This window comes from Hippichthys cyanospilos, chromosome 13, assembly GCF_059441005.1.
Source record: "Hippichthys cyanospilos isolate Australia breed blue-spotted pipefish chromosome 13, RoL_Hcya_1.0, whole genome shotgun sequence".
NCBI classification, from domain to species: domain Eukaryota; kingdom Metazoa; phylum Chordata; class Actinopteri; order Syngnathiformes; family Syngnathidae; genus Hippichthys; species Hippichthys cyanospilos.
In genome coordinates this window covers 7,289,132-7,309,894 of record NC_142381.1, presented here as the reverse complement: position 1 = coordinate 7,309,894, position 20,763 = coordinate 7,289,132, and the positions used below count along the sequence as shown (strand labels likewise).

The following is a 20,763-nucleotide window of genomic DNA, read 5'->3' as shown; positions in this document are numbered from 1 at the left end:
GTAACTAAAATAATGAAAAAGGGGGAAAAGCATCAGTCTATGCAAATCAGTAGGTGCTGAACTGTGTGTTCTGGGTATGTCATGAATGTCATTCAATGTCCCCCAATAGGGTAGGCCCACTCAATCACCTGTGTAACACTGCAGTATAAAACAGTAAATGTCATGCCCTGTGTTGTAGGTGTGCCATCCATCAGTCACAACAGCAGCTTGTCCAATTAAGCCCCTGTACACATTTTAAACATGAGCATTGAATATATGCATTTACAAAACACATATTCCGTACCTTAAGCAGTTAAAACTTTCACTGGTTTAAAAAAAAAAGTTAAGATATTTTGAGGTGTTATAGTCATGGCGTCGATTAAAATCTTGGCTCGAACGTTAGACAAGTTGTTTATGGTTAAATTTGGTGAACATATCCAAATCTTATTTATTTGAAAGACAATTATTCTTGGTTTGTAAGCAATATGTGAATGCTGTTATCGCAACTTAAAACTGCTTCACTACAGTATGCCGTCTGATTTCCAAAATGGTTGCCAGTTGCCCTTCCCCGGTCTATATTTACTGTATCATCATAATCTTCTGTACTCTATTGCAATAACAGTTGGAAAGCGAGCATAAATGCATGCAGAGACAGGTAAGAGTGGACAACATTTGATTTATTAATAAAAAGGATGCTAGCTCAGAGAGAAACAGCGGCTTGCTTGCACACACAGAGACTTGGGAAAAAGGAGTCAGGCAGACAAAGACCAGCCAAGGCAGAGAGTCCAATCAGAGATAGACAGAGCATCATATTACCGGGACAGGGGAGTAGGGGACTGGCGAGATCCGAATCCAGACAAGCAGAATAGAGCAGCAGGTGTTCAGGTGGTCAGGGGTGGACAGGGTCAGCATCCATCCATCCATCCATCCATCCGAAGTTGCATTTTTTTTCATAATATAAAATCAACGGACTCGTCTCTTATCACTTAAAGTGATCCCTCTTAAAACCTCTCCCAGTAATTATTCCCTCTTAATATGGATGACTTCTTTTGTATCATTGACAAAGTCCAATTACTTGAGCATATAAGACGCCTCTGCAAACCCGGCGTCCACTGACAGTTGAGCCTTTTAAAAGACCTAGATCATGACGTTTTCCCCATTTTCCACAGTTCAATATATGCATATGAGTTACATTTGGCACATTGGAGAGTTTATTTCTTATTTAATAGGAGTTTTAGGGTCTCGATATTTCTAACCAAGAAGAGAAACATCTTGCTTACTGAAGCTGCACCACTCACCATATGGCTACCTCACGTCGTTCAATCCCTGAGGGCCGTGAAACATCGATCCATCCATCATTTTGACCGCTTATCTTCACGAGACTCGCTTGCATTGAATGAGTGAATGAAGGGGCCAAAACGTGTTTACCAGCAGGTGAACTGTTTACCTCTGACATTTACCGCTGATGTCTTGCTGTATGATCTGAAATACACATTTTCACTACTTGGGCATTTTCTACAGTAAACGTAACTAATAAAAGAAATGTTGCAGTTTACTTGGCCGACCTGGTGCAAAATCTCTCCTCCTCAACTCTGGAATCAAATTAAAACTAAAAAACGTGGATACGGAGGCTTACTATCGTCATCAGGCCTCTCAAAAGTCATGTTTTTCTGCTCAGGTGCTGAGAGCGCAGAATAAGCAAGGAATGCTTAGAAATGCATCGATATGGGGAAATTAGACCTTAGGGTTGTTTGGGCTTAGAAATCATTGTAACAGGGGTAATCAACATTGTAACATGGGTAATGTCAGGTTTAACTTCCATGATATGGGCCCTTTAAAAGACAATTTGTTTATGATGAAAGTGGATTCCAATATGCACAATGGAGTTGCAAGTTTCAAGTCAAACCTTTCTATGATGCTGAGCCCACATGCAATGAGGAAAATGTATTAGTTATTTTATGTGTCTATTATAAAGTTTCCAAACTGGTCGGAACACCATGGTACAGTATATGGTGTGTTTTTGGGAAATCGGATTTTATTTTAAGTCGGTAATATTACAAATGCTACTTTCATTCCCTTTAAATGAATTCTATGTAATGCATGCAGACACATTTTTTTTAATCAACGCTCAACAGTTCTTTCCACAGTTCATCCTGGGCAAAATGGAGCTCAAACTTGGCACCTTGCACCAGTTGCAGATCTTATAAGGGTCTCTTGGCTCGACTCCATCCAAATTTTTTACCTTTAATATGTTTAATTTCTCCTGCTGCAAACAGCTCTAATATGTTTGCGCAAATGTATAAAAAATACATAATTTTTCCTGCAGTATAGATTCTTGAGGATTTTGTGGGTCTACAATTTGAGGCCTTAATAATGCTCTGTTCTGAGTGACACAGTCAGAGGTATTACACGGTACAGTTGTTTATTCTGTAGACTTCCATGCATCAAGTCTCCCGTCAGAATGTATTAACGGCAATTTAATCAATCTTTGAGTCTGTTGCAAAGTGCAGCATATCATCTTAATAACAGCAAGCGTAGACCATAATAGAAGGCTTAATGTGTTTATTAGACACGGAAAAGGTTAAGAGATAGGAGGCGGTATGCTTCATTGGTGACATGTGACACCTACTAGATGTGTAGGAGTGATGAATGTGATTTAATAGCACACATTACCTTCCCGAAGACCCTTTTTAATTTTCCCCTAATGTGATCTGGCATTTGCCTGTCCTCAGGCCTAATGACTTTGTTTACTGTAAAATGTATTCATGTGGATTTATTCATGATCTTCAAAACAAGACAAAAACGTCCAGTGAGGCAGTTGAACTGGTTGTCATCATAATTCATAGATGGTTTGAAAGTCATTAGACTGTAAATAAATGAATGAATAAAAATCCATTTTGGAGTTGAGTTTTTGCTGTGACATACTGTAAATCGGAAGCTGTACCATTTGAAGGACTTTTGTTTTAAACACTAACATTGTTCCATAGGTGGCTTAGTCTAGTCCGGTCTTCTCAACTCAAATGTAGACTTATTTTATCAAGCATGCGTACACGCAATTTAGATTTATATGTGAAGACGTGCAAAAATACGGATTGCTTTTGTATTCATGTTTAAAAGTCAACCATAATATTAACATGCCTGGTTGTCTGATTGTGTCTTGCCCAATTCTGGTCTGGGAATCGCGTTTTTGGTCTGGTAACTTTGTATAGGCTTGTCTTCTCTGAATGTGTCAGCCTAAGTTGCTCTCCGAGCGCTGTTAAGACGTAACTAAATAAGTTTCCTGGTCTGGTCTAGTCAAGTCTTCTTGTCTGGTCTTCTAATTTCCTGATCAGATGTTTGGTCTTCTAGGCAATTCTTTCTGTCATTGTCTTGTCTTGTCACGTCTCCACCCTGATTTGATCTCGTGGTCGTCTTCACTTCACTTGATTGAATTGTCTCTTGTCGGGTGATTTGCGTTTGGGTTGGTTTTGTTTGGACTGCCTGCCTGATCGGTTCTTGCAGCATAGTTTTTCTGTCTTTTAGTTGAATTCTTCACATGGTGAAGGGAGGATGGATAGAAATATGTTTTTAATTTCTCAATGTTGTCAAATTTTGGTAGCTTACCTAAAACCTGATGTCACACATTAAAAGCTGTCACAGGCCACATTAAATTATGTACCACACTAGATTTGACCTCTGGGCTTGAGTTTGACACCTGTGCTTCAGAGCCTCTTGTCAAAAAAAAAAAGCGTCCTCCGCAGTGCACAAAGGCCTCTCCACATGCCTGATACTCCCCCCCCTCTCCGTGTCTTATAATGACTTCCTTCATTCAGAATGCAGGATAAAACACAGGCTCTTTGGCGATTATGCAAAAAGGCGTGCCCGACTTTATAATGTGATGATAAGAGCGAGGCAGCTATCTGCTTCCTGGTCCAAAGACAGAGGACGCTGCATGTCTGAGTCGGGACTCTCTTATTAAAATTACTCTTGACACAGGACGCTATTAGCACACCGTTAAGGGTTCAAGGGCGATGGCGGTCCAGTTTCTTTTTTTGCTCATTTATCTGCCGGATCCCCTCGTTAAAGCCTGGAGCCGACTCCTTACAATGACCACAGAATATTGATGGGATGCATTTGAAGGAGCCATTTAGCTGGATCTATAATCCCCCTTTTTGCCCGCCCTGGATATTCATGGTGAGCGGAAGGCCATTTGACAATCCAAATTGAAAAATAACCTCTTTATGTTTCTGCATACACCTTGTTTGATTGCAGTCATTACATATAACTGGAAGCAGTCAGTTTTAAAGGATACATATTATGCCATTCTTTACACAATTTAAACCCCATATGTCTGAATAAAACATCCCTTACATCTTTCTGTCTACCTACACAAAAGATCAAGTATTACGGAACGTTTAAAATGGATTTGTCATTCCTGTTTCAATCACTCATATTTGGTGTTTCTGGTTCCTGAAGTAGACAAATTTGGTGAGCCTTTTTCAGCATACAGGAATTGGCTCATGGTAATGTTCTTGGAAAGGTGCACCCCAAGGAACCGGTACCTGGGGACCACTGCCACTGTTAATCCACATGTTCAAGGAAATAGGGAGGCATCATTCTGATCCATCAGACCAGATCTCTACCTCTTCTCCGTAATCAGATTCATTCTCGTTTATGATGTGTCCCCTACTGCTCCATCATCTGAAAACTTAACTATATGACATCTCAAGAGAGCCGAGCAAGTCACAGTCCAGTCACGTGAACAACGGGTAGTTCCACACATGAGGGGAGCTAGTGTCACAATTTGAGAATACTGTAACACTCTTGGCTAATGTTTATATATGCTAACTGCTTATATTTTATTTTGACATGATATTGTATCCAAACATCTTTGTTTGATTTGCTTGAAAATTGTGAATTTTCACCTCGTGCAACTTATTTACCTACCTTAATTTCTACCTGTCAGCTAGCCTTTGCTACCACTGCAAAGATGATTTTGGCTTTGACATGGTAATGTTTTTGTTTATTCCTTTGCTAATTTGATCAACTATTCCTTTTGCTAACTTTACTAAACGAAACGTGGATCTTTGTCCAGTCTTGGTGACAGTCATGGGTGTGGAACTATGGTAGAAATATAACTTATTGTGATGTGTCAACTTGGCGAAATTGCATACAGACATATATTCCGAACTAGGTAGCTTCATAAGATTTAGTTGTTTAATTTCACACTTGTGGGTGAGCAGGCACTCCAGAGACCAAACTATTTGGTTTTACAAGACATAAAAACGTCGCTTTTTCAAAATATGTAGCCCATAAAAGATGGATGATGAGCCGGTTGTTTTGGCACAGGACACCATTCCATAGTTATCCTAATTCCTTTAGGAGCACAGCATTATTGCATATTATGTGACTTAATTAGGCCTCAGCGAGAATCTGCTGCATCTTGACCCTGTGAAAAATAGTAAATGACTCCCTTGCCTACCACAAGTCTGGTCTTGATTCCTGAGGATCCATTACTTTATCAGTTGCCACCTGCCATCAATATGAGGCACCCTCTCTACAATGCTCTCCACTCTATAAAAATATATAAATAAATAAATAAATAAAAATTCTAACACGCTCGGGCCACCTGGAGGCTGTAACAGACGCCACATCAGCAGTTATGGCCAACAAACTGGGGGAACAGATTGCGGCTCTCTCTTCTTCATCGTCACTTCGGCTTTTCAAACAGTGTTCCAAAGATAATGACCACCTTGTGAACGAGCAATGTTGCCATCAAGTTGGTGGTGTTCCAGCCCCACTTAGCGCAAGGAGACATATTATACCCCCCACAAAAATTGAAAGAGATTTACAATGAATCCCATCAGGCATGGGTTGCTCTACGCACATTGTCTTTTTTAAAACAATACCAATGTTCAGCAATACTGAAAAGGTACAATTTTGCACTTTTTGCTAAGGCCTCACGTTCACCCATTCACACACACACCCATGCACATTCATACACCACTGCTCGCTGCCATTTTGCAACTTGCTGTTGGCTGTTTTCTGAATTTAGCCGTGTGACGTTTGCAAGCTGAGCTGTGTTGGTCATTACCGGAGCCCTGAACAACTGTGATGCCCTTTCATTCGACAGCAAGAGGCAAAATGGTCACACCATGGTAATTTCGCTTATTTCATGGTGTACTGTACTTCAATGATTTCATGTTGTACGGTACCTCAAAGACAAACTTGTCCAACAAATATTGCAGATTGCTAACAAATTTCAAACTTATACACTAGAAAGATTGTCAGCACTAAAATTCCAAGAAATTGAATTTCTGTATCCTTGTGAGAAGGTTTGGTGACTTGTCAGAAAATTGATGCAATAATGGCCGTTAGTTTGGAATATTTGCTATAAAAACGTGACCATCAAATGCCCAAATATTGAGCTTCTTTGAAAACACGATCGATCGTCATTAGCTCAAAAGCTTTGCCATCATTCTCTCTGTCATCTTCCTGCAGAACAAGACTGAGTATCGGGTCGACTGCAGTCAAAGGCAAGAAAGAGTGGGCCATGGCTGAGGGGATGATTGCTTCTCAAAGTGGTAAGCGGAAACTAGATGCTCACTGTCCATCATTATTATTTAAAAAAAAAAATCCCCTTTCATTTAAGGTGATATAATCCCTTTTCTGCCTGACTTGTGGAGCTTTTTAAGTGAGGCAGAAAAGGACAAAGTAGCACAGGCATTAAAGTGAGGTCAGACTGACACGCTTGCTTCTTCTTTATTCACTTGCTGCATCTTGAACTTCAGCTCACCAAAGATTCCCCCCCTCCTTTTTCATACATTTGCCTCAACTGCACTCAGTGCAAAATGACTGATGCTGCCTTTTTCAGACCCGCAGCACTCCGCCATGAAATCATGAGATGATGGGATTTCTTGTAAACAGACTTGACTTTTGAATATGGCGTGTAAGAATTTTACAACTGCGACATGCAACGCTATCATATTTTACAGAATGATACATTTGACCTTGTTGTAGTTTCTCAAAGTGGAGTATTGTCATTATTGTATGCGTAACACCATGCCCGATGACGCTAATGGTGATGCAATACAGCAATCGGTGAAGCGCTAAAAGAAGCATGTGTTGTGGTTGTGAACACGGGCGTGGTGCTACTAAAAACCGATGAGAGAAAATGGGAGAAATATCCATAACAAACACCATGTTTAAGCATAATGGTGCCTCTGTGTGACTTGGCACCAGGACACTCAACAGTCCAATGATGGACATTGTGGTTGCGTCACCAGATTTGTGACTGCTATTTTGGACACTGTAATGAGAGGGACAAGACTGTCACCACCCAGATCATCACCTAGTAGTGTGTTGGCTTGAACGTTGGAGTAAGATTCTGGTCTGAACTGGTAGATCCAAACTCTTTTAAACTGTGGCTGTAAGGTGGTCAGTGTCTGTCATGGGAATCCTCCAACCCCTTGATGGACACCAAGACGAATGGAAACTTTAAGCTGAAGAGGAGTCCGAAAAGGCATTTTTGCCCTGTGGGACTCCGGAGGCAGCTAATAGAAACCAACTGGCCAAGCAGAACGCAGCTTCAGCAGTCACTGCGGCCAAGACTTAGGCATGGAAGCAGTTCCGCGAGATCATGAGAAGTGCCTTCTGGAAGCATTGTGAAAATTCTGGAATGCCTCGTGGACAACCCCCTATGAGATGATTTGAGTATGTGTTACTTAATGTTAAAAAATGTTATAATAATTATTGGGTAAGGTAATTTTTAAATTGATATTGATCCTTTCACTGTGTTGGTGCCATGTTTTATTGTCATGTTGAACATTAATAATTGTTGGTGTGATTGACTTGACATAATATTTCTTACATGTTTACATGCAAGTGCATGTAGACATGTCAGATCCTCCTAGTAATCAGATTTTTCATGGTCATGTAAATTACAAATTTGCTGAAAACTGGTGGAACTAATACTCTAATAGACTTCTACAGCATGTTCTTTGCAAAGCAGTAGTTGAGGCACGTCCAATCACAGCTCAGTGGTCCCACGCGAGACTTTTAATTGCAAGGTGCAGTCTCCTGTGTCCGCCGACATGAGATTTGTTGTTTTCAGTTATTGTTTTTCTCTTGGCCCACACAACAGTCGAATGTGGTCTGATTAGATCTGCCGTTGAATTTTCACATCTTAAAAAGGAATAATGATGCTTGAGAGAAAGCCTTTGGAATCAATTCTTTTTTTTTCCACTTTCAAGAGTCATGTAAATGTTACCCAGGTGATATTTATTAATATATACTTAATGGCTTTTTTCAAAAGACAATTGCAATCTTAAAGAGGAAATTATGCCAAAGTGATTTTTCAATTGTTTTGAAATAATTTAGTTGGGTTTGGAGAGTGTCTGCCTCCCATGAATTGTGACATTGAACAGCCAAGTAAACATTTTGTTAGTTGTCTATTTGTGTCTCTTGGAGTAATCAAGACACTCACTGGGAGAGTAAGATTTTAAATAAAACATACAAATATGCAAAAATCATTTTAAATAATTTCATTATTTAAAAAAACAGATTCTCCCCCATACTAGAATGGTTTAACCCAACTTTCCCTGTGCCACCTCTCATCACCTGTCAAATTATGATTTATTTTTTGTGAACAGATGTCTAATATGATCCCAAAAGAGGACACTTTAAGTTGAGTATTTTTCCATGGACAAATATTTATTTGTAATTATATTTGGGAACAGGTCTGACACTGTTTTTTTTTGTTTTTTTTTGGGGGGGGGATATTTAATAGTATTTAAGCTATTTCTTTTTGATAAGAGAGCTCTTCTACGATAGGACACTTTATGTTGATTATTGTTTTGTAGACCAATACAAATAAAGTTTGAAAAGTTCTAAAGTTTAATAAATCAGACACTGATAACATGCTTTAAGTCAAAAATGCTTTGGACTGATTTCACAGGGGGAACGTCTCTCTAAAAAAAGTTGAGAACCACTGATATAACACATACAGAAGTTAAAAGTGCAAAAAAATGCCAAATTTCAATGCGCATCAAAAGCTATTTTCATGTAATTTTCGTCAATAAAAAAATGTTCAGACAAGCAACATAAACAGCAAGATTCATGGTAAAGTGGATGGTAAAGTGGTCAGTTGCACAAAATTTATATAGCAATGGAAAAAAAAAGTCATCATGTTTGTTATTATTTCACCCCCCCCTCCACACACACGCACACACACACACATATGCATTTCTCATTATTCTCCCCACTTGAGCTAATTTATTCATTATTAATTCCTTCCAAACATGTTACAGCTCCTGTAATACCAAATTTTGTTTGGTAAATAGAAGTTCGGGTGAGTGTTTTGGAGGGCTGACAAAAATGATGTTGTAAAAATGTCACGTTTTGACGTGACTCAAACATAATGTGTAAAACAGTAAACTGTAACAAATGACATTTAAAATTAAACTTGAAAAAAAAAACCTGGGAAGCTGCTGGGAAATTCTCTAGTAAATGACAAAATAATGGACAGTATACATGCTATTATGCATGCTATTTTCTATTCATAAATGCGTAAACAAATTCGACAAAGTTGCAAAATGATATCACATGGCGTGATTTTTCCCGTCAATACAATCAATCAATCTTCATGTCTCCTCACCTCAGCAGGTGTTGATCACACTTCTGATCAATAATAACATTTTAAAGTTAAGTCTTTAAATTAGTTACTTTCAAAAAATAGAAAAATTAAAATTAAGCTTAATCTTTAAATCTGAAATGTAACTGAAAGGGCTTTTTGGCAGTTCTGTTGTTTTGGACTTCATTCTCATTAACTCTTGTATACTCTTTCATCTATATACTGTGTGCATATTTTCATGGAGTCTTTTTTTTTTTTTTTTTGCTGTCAAGAGTGATAGAAATGAGCTTGGTATTTGCTGAGCAAACCTCTGTGATGGCAAGCATCGTCATCTTGTACGCCAATCTTGCATCGTGCAACGGCTCTGTCATCCCCAGTGGCCTAGATTACCCCTGACGGATGTCCATCTTCGGTCTCAGCCAAACAAAAGCAATGCAATCAACAATCCAAAAAACATAAAATCTCAGCTTGAGTGGGGACTGTTTTTGATACGTTTTTAATGATGGTTGACGTTTGACAAGCATCCACACCATTACATTTTGAACAAGTTCAAAATTTCTTGGCAACAAGAAAAACTGTTTGCAAATATCTTATCCTGTCCAAATATATCCGGCCTTTTGTGACATTTAAATGAACCTTGATGAAAATCCAGTATTCACACATTCACAAGCATTCGCCTTTTTGTGAGACGCCAGCTTAATGCACATGTGCCCTAGCTCATAAAAGACTTGGAGACACTGAATTAGTGTACCTAATTGTATGGGCTGTGTATTCAGCTTTGATGTTTTAGTGTTTTCTTCCAGTTTGCGTTCGTCGCTTACGGCCCCGCTAAGCCGCTTCTTTCTCGCCCTCCAAGACTTAATTAGGCGCCTGCTATTTTCCTGCGCGGAAAAACAACAGCCAACACAAACAAACACAACAGGAAGAAAAGCCACAGGGAGAAAGGGAGTGATAGTTAGAATACCCACAATGCACTCTGATATTGCGGCTTGCAGTTAAGCACAAAGACTGACTACCTGCTGTCTGCCCCTCGCATTCAAAGGTTGGTAATGCCCTTCTACGCGAGTGAGGCGCCTTCATGCATCGCGGTCCTTCATTCTGCCTGGCGACCGCAAACCACGCGCTCGGCCGACATGGCGGCCCAGCGCTGAACCAGCTATGAACGCTGGGGAAAAAAAATAAATAAGTGCGCTGCTCTCGACCTACTTCCCTGCATACATAAATGAGCATGTGTTGGTGTATTGTTTTTGCATGCAAACATAACATACATGCATTCATGCATGCAAAACACTTTAAAGCTCCAATTTGCATTCGACTTGCATGCACCAAATGATCACTGTTTACGTTAGTGTATTAGCTCATGTCAACGCTGTATGACTGGAAATGTTGTGATTGTGGTTTAGCTGTTGATTTTTATTGAAATCACTGAAAAATGAGTGATCATGTGAATTAAATGACAGTCAATGCGTTTGGCTTGTCGCTGGCGTCAGGTTAAAACCTCTTGTCAGAATGTGGTCAATTAATTATTTGCCTTTCAAAAATCTATTTTATACTATAGACTGAAAGGAGCTGCTGCCATTGCCTTCACCGCAAAAAAAATCAAAAAGTAAATCTCACATATAAACAAAGCAAAAACTACAGCCTGAGCAGACAATGCCTCATAGAGGGCAACAGGGTGCAATAACGGCTCCATCAGCTTCTGAGACCACTTTTATGTTTCTAGTGTTCATCCGACTGCATCCGGATATTATACACCAGGCATTTTCAATGGATGCCTAAAACCCCTCCTTGGAAAAAAAAAGGAATGAAAAACACCAACTCACCTCAGCAGGTGTTGTGTAATAAATATTTCATGCCACGCTTTCCGCCGTTGAAAAGCTTCAGTGACAGAGATCAATAGTAATAAAAGGATCTGGTTATGCACAGATATGGTCGCCATGAGAGGCTAAGGCAATTTCAAATAGCTGCGAGTACATTTTTTGATAGTGTGCTGTAACTCTGCCAGTAGGCATATTTACTGTAGGTGCACTTTTTGCTTACATATATTCCTGTTGGGTCTTGTTAATGCATATGGAGCGTGCAACCCAAATGCTCTGTACACAAAGTGCACTCGCATCACTTTTAGGGTCTCTTTCCTTAGCAAAAAGCATGTCGGTACAAATATTAGTAGTAGTACAGTCAAATGCTTGCTTTAATCCCTATTATAAGATGACAAGAGACAATAGACTCTATAAATAAATATACCAATATAAATAAACCAAATTATAGCAAAATAATTGAGTGCGTTTAAAAAAAAAAAAAGTCTGCCCCCAAGGCTCACCGAAAGGTGTCAGGTGCAGTAAGATCTGGATCAGCTGGTTGGAAGAACTGTACCACTAGCAATGTCTATAGTGCAAATGGGGTAAAGCTAACATTGACTCAGGAATTTGAGGCAGTGGCCAAAATACTGTACTTCAAAAGATCTGAATTCCAACAATATGCCTTTTCACCAAGAAGCAGAATTAGTGGTCTCGGCTTTCCTATCTTTGAAGTTGAGGTCACGGAGCTGAATCAAAAGCTCCTTAAGGGCCATAATGTTGGATGAAATCCATTCGGAGGTTATAAGGGTCGGGGTGTTGTGGGGCTCTTCTGATAAAAACATTTTACGATACTGTATGGGGAGAGTCTATCTGGATTGGCAGACCTGGGTGGTAGTCGACCTTTATCAGAAAGGGGGCATACCGACATGTATGCCCTCACCACAGGGGTATCACACTCCTCAGCTTCTTTGATTTGGTCTACTTGGAGAAGACAATCTGTCTGGAAGTAAAATCTCAGATACCATTTTTCATTGAAAAGAATATATTAAATAATTATAAATTTAAAAAACTTGCGCTTCTTAACGACCGACAGTACGTTTTAAACATAATTGTCAGTCAAGTTGTCATTAAATTATATTTCATGGGGGGTGGCACTCCTTTGGAGGCTGCCATGTCTGTTATAGCTACGGACAATGGTAAATGCAGCACTTCCGGCTGCCCGTAATGAAAAATGGTCTAAATCTTACACATTGTCCCTTTAAGGGGGAGAGCCTGTAGTGTTGAAATCACTTGTGTTAAGCAGGTTGCAGCTATGATATCACTGTGGTGCAATCGTAAGTGAAATAGAAAAAAAAAAAAACAGGAAAAAAAAAGTCTGAGAAGCTGTACAGCAAAATTGTAGGAAATTAGGCAAAGAGGAGCATCACTACACTTAACAAGCAAGAAGACGCTAAGTAAAAGTGAGCAGTATTGTTGGACCATCGATATTCAGTTGGCTGCATTCCAAGAAAACATAAAAAAATACCCTCCTGCTCTCTACCTTTTTTTCTTTTTTAACTGCAGTGTTTCCAGTGGCCCTGGCCGATGCTGCTGAAACAACCTGCAGAATTTTAACAATATCGTCAATGTCCCTCGAGGTGGCTCGCGCGCTAGCTTGTCGGCCGTCGTATTAGAGATGCCCGCAGGTGGTTTTAGCGAGTCGTGGCTGCTAATTAAATGGAAGAGGCCAGAGCCTTAAGTGAACTTATTAATGTTTGCTTGGATAAGTTTGTAACACCGTTGACAGTCGACTGTGATTTTAGAAAGAAAAGGGATTACTGAATTACGCCGTCTTGTATATGCGAGCGCATTCCCACATGCGCACACTCACTCATAAGAAACACACACACATACACACACACACAGGCTACATTTTCATCGAATTTTCAACAGGATTAGGTAGAATTGTTTATGTGCCTTGCTAAAATGGAGACAAATCATCATGTGCTGGATTCCCATTTCAAATTGGCATAATAGCCCCTTTTTTTTTATTGCTGTAATTTGAATACTGGTCTAAATTGTATTTGATACCTCACTTAAATGTATGTGGCTCTTGGTCAGAATCATACATGGTGTCAGGGTCAAATGCTTTGTGGTTCCTGGTCATCATGGAATTTAATTCCTGGTCCAGTTGTCCTTATTGTTTCAAATTGTATGTGGTTCCTAGTATGAATTACATCAAGAACCATATCTAAATATGGATCCAGTTCCATATGGAATGATATTTCTGATCCTAATGTGGGAAAAGGAAATTACATGTAGTGGCATAACAGAATAGTATCTGGATCCAGGTCCAGATATAACAATTTCAGTTTCCGTTTCAGTTCTAATGTGAATCTGGTAGAAATCCTTTGTCGTTTCAGGTACAAATTCTTTGTGATTTAGGATCAGGATATTATATGATGTGCTTTATGGTGGTCGACTGCTTAGCCCACACATCAAACAGACGAGACCAAAGTTCAAATCAGGATGTATTTCCAGGTCTAAGTTATTTTTGACTCCATGTCCAAATCATATGTGGTTCCAGGTACAAATCCCATTTGGTTTCCAAGTCAAAATCAAAGTGTTCAAAAAGCTACAAAGCATAAAAGCTAAAAGTAAAACCCATGAACCGTTTGAAAGCCTTCTAGATCTCTCATGCCTAATATCATCAACCTATTCATGTATTGTGTTTATGATTTATTTTTTTTTAAGCAGCAGGAACAATCCATATTTTTTATGCCCCGAAATCTTACAGGTTAATACTAATACCACGCATTCACGTGGGGGATATACGAGGCGGTCACCCCATGAGACTTAATTATATGTGTTCATTTGGGAGTTCTAAGAGATGGGCCCAGTGGGTGGAGAGTCTCTATTGTACTGTGTGAGTGAAGGTGAGGCTGACCTTTTGGACTGTTGTATTCATGGGTCGTAAGGTATGAAGGTACGAGAGTCAGCTAGCGGTCACCGTCTCAATAAAATCAACCGGGAGCATAGCCAGGCTATTTTTAGATTTCGATGCAGGTGATTGGAAAGCAAGTCATGCCCTCCAAAGCTGGCTCAATCATGAATCACCCGAGTTAATGGTATGAAATTTTGCACTGAATCGCAACTCCAATCGTATGAGTCTGCTGTTACTCAGTTGACAAGAACCAGTACCAGGTTCACTGGCCAATTCCACAGAGTGGTTGCATATTAGTTAGGTGAATCAGTTTAAGATTTGGCCAACTCATTGAAACACCAGACCAAAATGATTCCAATGAACTGGGTGACTTGAAATCAACCGACTCACCGGACACAAAGTGGACTCGAATGTTGTAGTTGTGTCGGTAGACTGACTTGAGGAACAAAGTGGTGACACATGGAGATTCAATTGAGTCTGTTGATTTGGGAGCGTTATTGGCAGTTATTGGCAGCAGATTAAGAGGATTTTATTTTCTGACAGTTGTATAGAATGATTGGAAACAGTTGAATTTGTGAGATTGGTGGGCGTTACTGGACCAACTGGAAAAAAAAACAGGGACTCGGTGATTTATTTCACAGACTTCACTCCAGTCAATAAAAACACTGTCTCAGACTACACAAATGTACTAAAACATTTACATTGTAAGTTTTCACACTGATATTTTCAACTATCCAGCAATGAATCAAAGGCTGTGATGTCCTGGCTTGATCCATATCACATTTTAGCTGCAATAAATGACTGAGCCAACGACTCCTTTGGGATGGCCGGCGACAAATGTGGCATTTAGAGGCTAGTCGCTAAATAAGAAAAGGTGATGCATGCATACAGAGCAGCATGAAAAAAAGAAATTGGCTGTTTGTCACTTTGGATAAGGTCACAGTGTAACGCGGCGTAATTGACTGCAGTGACTTTGCCACCCCGCTGCCTCCCCCGCTCAAAAAAAGCACACGACGACGACGTAGCTCACTTGTTATCTGGTTTCCGAGTAAATGAATGTCGTTATCGGGGCCATCGTTGTAATTAATGTGATAATTTATTCATGCATCTTTTCAAACAGGACAGCAGAATAAACACAAACGTGTAAACAAGCACTCTTAGGACAAAATTATTGGGACAAAGCAAAAGAGACTTTATATTGTCATGCATGTAGGGTTATACATTGTATTTACAGTATATGATGGTTAATGGCCACGGACGCTTATGTGCCAAGAGAGGGCATCCAACAACAGCGAGGCTCTGCTCAGCTCTTGCTTTTGACATTTTTGTAGTTACATGTAGTCAGATAAAGAATTGGCTGATCAGATGGTGCGGGATTTTTTCATATTTGCCTCTAATTACAATACAAATGCATTCAAACTGACAACAACGAAAGGCTATGCGATCTCCTCATTTATGTTTCCATAAAAAATGATGCACTCAGTTTTTGATGCGTTATAATAACTCCAATTATGATGTGATATAAGCCGAACCACTAGCATTCAAGAATTTGCTGTACAGATCAAAGAATTGAGGCAAAGAGCCAACCTTTGTCTCTGTTCATGGTAATCACGGAGCCTAGTAACTCGTTTCCATGCACCGATGTATGAATCATCCATGTAAATGTTGAATCTTCTAACTCAAGAGTTTTTTTTCCTGAATCAACAGTCTGTGCTTTTTTTTGTGAGTCCACTAATTGGTCTTGCATACATACCAGTAGCTAGCCAAAGCATTACTTAGTATCTGATTAAAGCAGACTTCAACTACAAAGATGTTGTGTCATTAACCCAATGAACAAGAACAAAATCTTGGCTTTCTCGAAGGTTTGCCGACAAACAGCTCCCTAAAAATGCAATGAAAGTTGGGCAACCACTCTACAAAGATGTGTCTATTTGCATTCCTGGTTGAGTATGTTGTGTCACACCGCTTGATTAAATTTGCAGTCCTCGGCCCAACGCGTCGCAGATAGACTTTAATTGCTTTAATGTTTAATTGGAGGAATGCACGACAGTGCGGCTTGACTGGCATTTGTGATTGAAAACATTACTGAGTGACTGCTAAGCTTATTTATAGTGCGTCGTCGTTAATAAGCAAATACATACCAGCACTTCCCGTCACAAGTGTTTTCACAAACACGCCGTAATGAGACGTGTCTGGAAGTAGGAGACCTCCTTTTCCCTGACTTCCCGTGCAGCTGTGCCGGGCAGATTGCGAATTATTAGCTACTAGCGCGCAGGAATTATTACCTGCTGAGTGTGACCCCACCGGCAAACTCCAGCATGAAAGACGCTTTTGAAAAGACTCGAGCGCCGACTCGGGATGAATAAAAACAGGAAATCAAGCGGCCGCTGGCTCGCGCAGACTTTCATTGGCAGCCATTGTCGTGCTCATCTCTTTCATCCCATGTCAGCTCTGCTAATAAAGTCACATCCTTGCTAGCTCTGCTAATAAAGTCACATCCTTGCTGCCATGCTAATAAAATCAGTAAGGGAATTGGGGTGGGGTGAGGGAGCAAGAACATGTGGTTACCCCAGTTACTTTGTGCACATTTGATTAGAAATAGTTAATAACATTTTTCTGCCAATTGCAAACTTCCAATAACAAGATGACACATTTTAGTCCAGTACAATGGAATATGATGCAATTTACTGCAACGACTACGTGACAAAGTGTGATTTCTTCCAATTCCGATATGGCACAATTTACTCTAATAACTATACGATACAAAAAGATTGACTTCACTGCATTGACTAACATTACAATTAACTTTAATCACAATCATACATGATGCAATTCAATTTCTTTCAATTATGATGCAATATAATTAACTTCAAAACAATGTGATGAACTGTAGTTCATTTTAGTAACAATTTGAATTTTTTCCAACAACTATAGGACGCGTAATATGATTTACACCAGTAGCACTGCAATGATGTGGAGTCACTCAATGTTTTACATCAGTAAGGCTGTGATGCAATACAATAGCAATAATTCTAGAAAGAATGTATGTGGTACAGTCAAATCACAGTTACGAGGTGATATGAAAAGATTTACTCTAATTTTGATGTTAAAACCCTATGATTAATTCTAATGATAAAGAAATATAGTCTATATAGCCAATTTGCTTCAGGTGAAATAAAATTGACTCTAATTGCTAAACAAGTCACATTAGTCACACACCTTTTAAATGCCTAGAACGACCTAAGTTGTCCATTAGAATGAAAACATCAAATGCCAATGCTGCATGATACCTTACCTTTAATGTTTTAGGTGCCAATGTTTTAGTATCGTGTGTTAATATCATTATTTCTAGAGATTGCATGTTTGTATAATAACAATCAATAACTATGTCATAGAATGTAATTCACAATAACTACAGAATGTGATACAATAAGATTCACTATGGTCTTTTTTTATTATTATTCTTTTTGTCCTCTTGTGCATTCATCCCTGTTGTTTTCAGCTTTCACATCTTCGTCTCGCCTTGAGGGAAGGACGTGTTGTGTCTGTGTGGCGTCTGCATGGTGCCCTCCAACTCTGGAAGTTTTTTTTTTAATCTTAAAAAAACAAACAAACATAAAAAGCACCTCCCTCCCCCTTCGAAAACATGTTTTCACCAGTCGCACAGCTTCAATCGTGCTGTCACTCTCGACAAAACGGTGTTTCTTTTGCCATGGCCGCCTTAAAGGAGGGAGCTTAAGCCCTTCCTCAGAAGGATGCATTGCAGCGGTTGCCCTTTTCTTTCAACTTGTCCTGCCTTGTCTCGCTTTAATTTCATTAAAAGTTCTCTGCACCTCCAGGGAGGCGCTGGAAGTGTGTTCTCCTTTCCTTTCCTTTTTATTGGATGCACAAAGCTTGCGCAGGCTTCTCCTGCCGGGGCGCTTAAGTTGCTCACACTGTGTTCAGATCAAAATTGGACGAACGCGTCGACGGCAGTGATGCAATTAGTGGCTCAAACGTGTTTATGACACAGTGGGTTTACCCGTGTTTGACTTACAAACACACATCTGGATTTATGTATGGTTACTCTAGGGATTGGGAAGATGTGACTTATTAGCTTATCGCATTGGTTCTCAAAATGGTGTTGCTGGGAGGTCCTTGACAAAATTTGTAATACGTTGTTATTTTCGTCCATTCATCCATTATCTTAACGGCTTATCTTTATCTGAGTCATGGCTGCGCTGGAGTCTATTCCAACTGTCTTGGTGCAGCACTGAACTGGTTGTCAGCCAATTGCAAGCCACACAAAAACACATAACCGTTCACACTGACAAGTACACTTAAGGATGATTTAGAGTACGTACACATTTTTGGAATGCGCAAGGAAACCGGAGTGCCTGTATAAAAACCACGCAGGCACGGAAGAAAATGCAAACTCCACACAAGAAGGCCCAAGCCAGAATTGAAGATGCAACCTCTGCACTGTGAGGCAGACTAGCTAATCCGTCCCCATTGTGCCGCCCAAATTCTTATTTATGTGATTTAGTTTAAAGTGCATACCTCTAAATCCAGTTATAGAAATTAAGTAGTAGATGTTAAATGTTAACATTCAGGATTTTGTTTCATCATTTATCAGTTATCAATGCTCAAGTGATTATAAATAGTCCTGACTTTTTAAATGAGGATGCACCTATCATTTTCTATCGTCCCTTCAGTTTAGAGTAGGGCTGGGGGAAAAAAAAACAGATACTGTAGGTTGACTTCAAAAATAGCTTCATCAAATATATTTGCTTCTAAGCTCTATCTGAACTATGTGTACACCACCATTTTCTACACGACATTTCACACAGGCATTGTTGCAATTAAGGCAAGGCTGAAAGACATCCCAAAACATCAAAAATTGAGCAATTTTTTTTTTTTTTTGGTCACAGATAAGCCACACTGGACTATAAGCCGCAGGTCATACATCAGATATTTGTGTAGAAAGATGTTATATGGAATGCATATGTATTTTGAATGCATTTATGAATGCATTTGTATTTTTTTTTTTTATTAACTGTCTGCTTACAGCAACATCCTATCTTCAACAGACTGAACATGCCTGCCTGTTTAGCAATAACATGTTTATCAAAAATGGATGAATATTTTCAAAATAACACGACAGAATACTGCAGAGTTAAATAACAGTTCTATAACAGTTTTATATAATTTTTTGAATTGTTCATAGGCAATTTCAAACTACCGAATTTAATGTTGATAAACATGATTCAGTATCCCACTCTGCATTTCACGGTGGACGCAAATTTGCTTTAAAATGTCTTCATTAAAATGTCATATCAAGCAACAAGGGCGAAGAGACGACGTAGTCAGGTGTGTGGGCGAAACGCCAGATGCCAGGCCATCCAAATGACTCCTCCCTTAATTGTGTCACGTCAAGCCATTTGACAGTGATTCATTGGCTTCCTGTGACGAGGCGTCTGTGCAGATGGAAGTTAAAAATCCAGCTGTGCTGACTTGTTAACAACCGCACTTGGTCGTGCACAGAATTTGGTAAGTTGTTTTGAATATTGATTTTTAATTTTAGATCAAATTATTTAAATAATGATCAGTTTATTTAAATGTATTTTCAAAGACACACACTTACACACTTATTTATTTACTTAGTGACTCATTTTATTTGATAAATATTTTTAGAGACGGACACAGAATACATTTTTTGTAAATGATGGTTGCACTTGTTTTCAGTGTCCCTGCTTGTGTCATTAGACACTCCACTGTTCCACAAATTATTAAAGTAATTGAGAGTAATTTGATAGTAGTTGAACCCCACAACGCTTGTGAAGTTGATTAGGAAGAAATTGGAATTTGTTGAAGATGCATTTAATAAAATAGTGGTATGCGTGCGCATGCTTAGTGCGGGGGTGGTTTACGAGCAAGAACACGCAGAACAGCTAGGAAATGAAGATAAGCCAGCAAGGGCCTGCATTTGAGACCCAAGCCTGCTTTAATGTGCACAGTGCATTCTTCCTGCTTGCAGCGTGTGTAACGGTTAATGCGGCCGCTGACACTGCCGTATTTTAGTTTATTTATCTTGCTTCCGCTCATGTTGGTCGCCGCCGTTCGTTTGTGGTGGTGACAGCCCGCTTTGCATTGATGTGTGGCGAAAGCAGTTAGGAATTTCATCAGGCTGTCTGGGGTAGAATGATGGACTCAAACACAAACATGTCTTACTGGATTTATATTGTCTCAAGTATGTGAAACCAGGAGCAGGATAGGCTTAAACACTTTAAATCATACGTATGCACAGTTCATTTTAAAATAGAATAGAATAGAATATCTTTGTCATTGTATCATGCATTTTAGGTATACAATAACATTTTGAGTGTTCCTCCTATTGGCGCATATTAAAAAAATATTAACAATGAATGGAATAAATGTAATCGAATAAAAATAATCGTTTCACAGAGGGCGGT

At 39.4% G+C, this 20,763-nt stretch overlaps 1 protein-coding gene and 1 long non-coding RNA gene across 3 annotated transcripts in view; one reads left to right on the top strand and one right to left on the bottom strand.

Annotated features, from left to right (window-relative positions):
• LOC148413670 (leucine-rich repeat and immunoglobulin-like domain-containing nogo receptor-interacting protein 2) overlaps positions 1 to 20,763 on the top strand; it is a 169,985-nt gene that overhangs the window by 71,060 nt on the left and 78,162 nt on the right. For both annotated transcript variants that reach the window (XM_088431477.1, XM_088431478.1), the window contains exon 4: positions 6,460 to 6,542. The gene's annotated coding sequence lies outside the window, so the exon portion shown is untranslated. The remainder of the gene's footprint in view (positions 1 to 6,459; positions 6,543 to 20,763) is intronic.
• LOC148413671 (uncharacterized) lies at positions 10,079 to 16,736 on the bottom strand. Its single transcript, XR_015867656.1, has 3 exons — positions 16,453 to 16,736; positions 10,606 to 10,754; positions 10,079 to 10,470 (listed from the first exon to the last, which is right to left on the bottom strand). It is a non-coding gene; the product is annotated as an uncharacterized LOC148413671 (long non-coding RNA).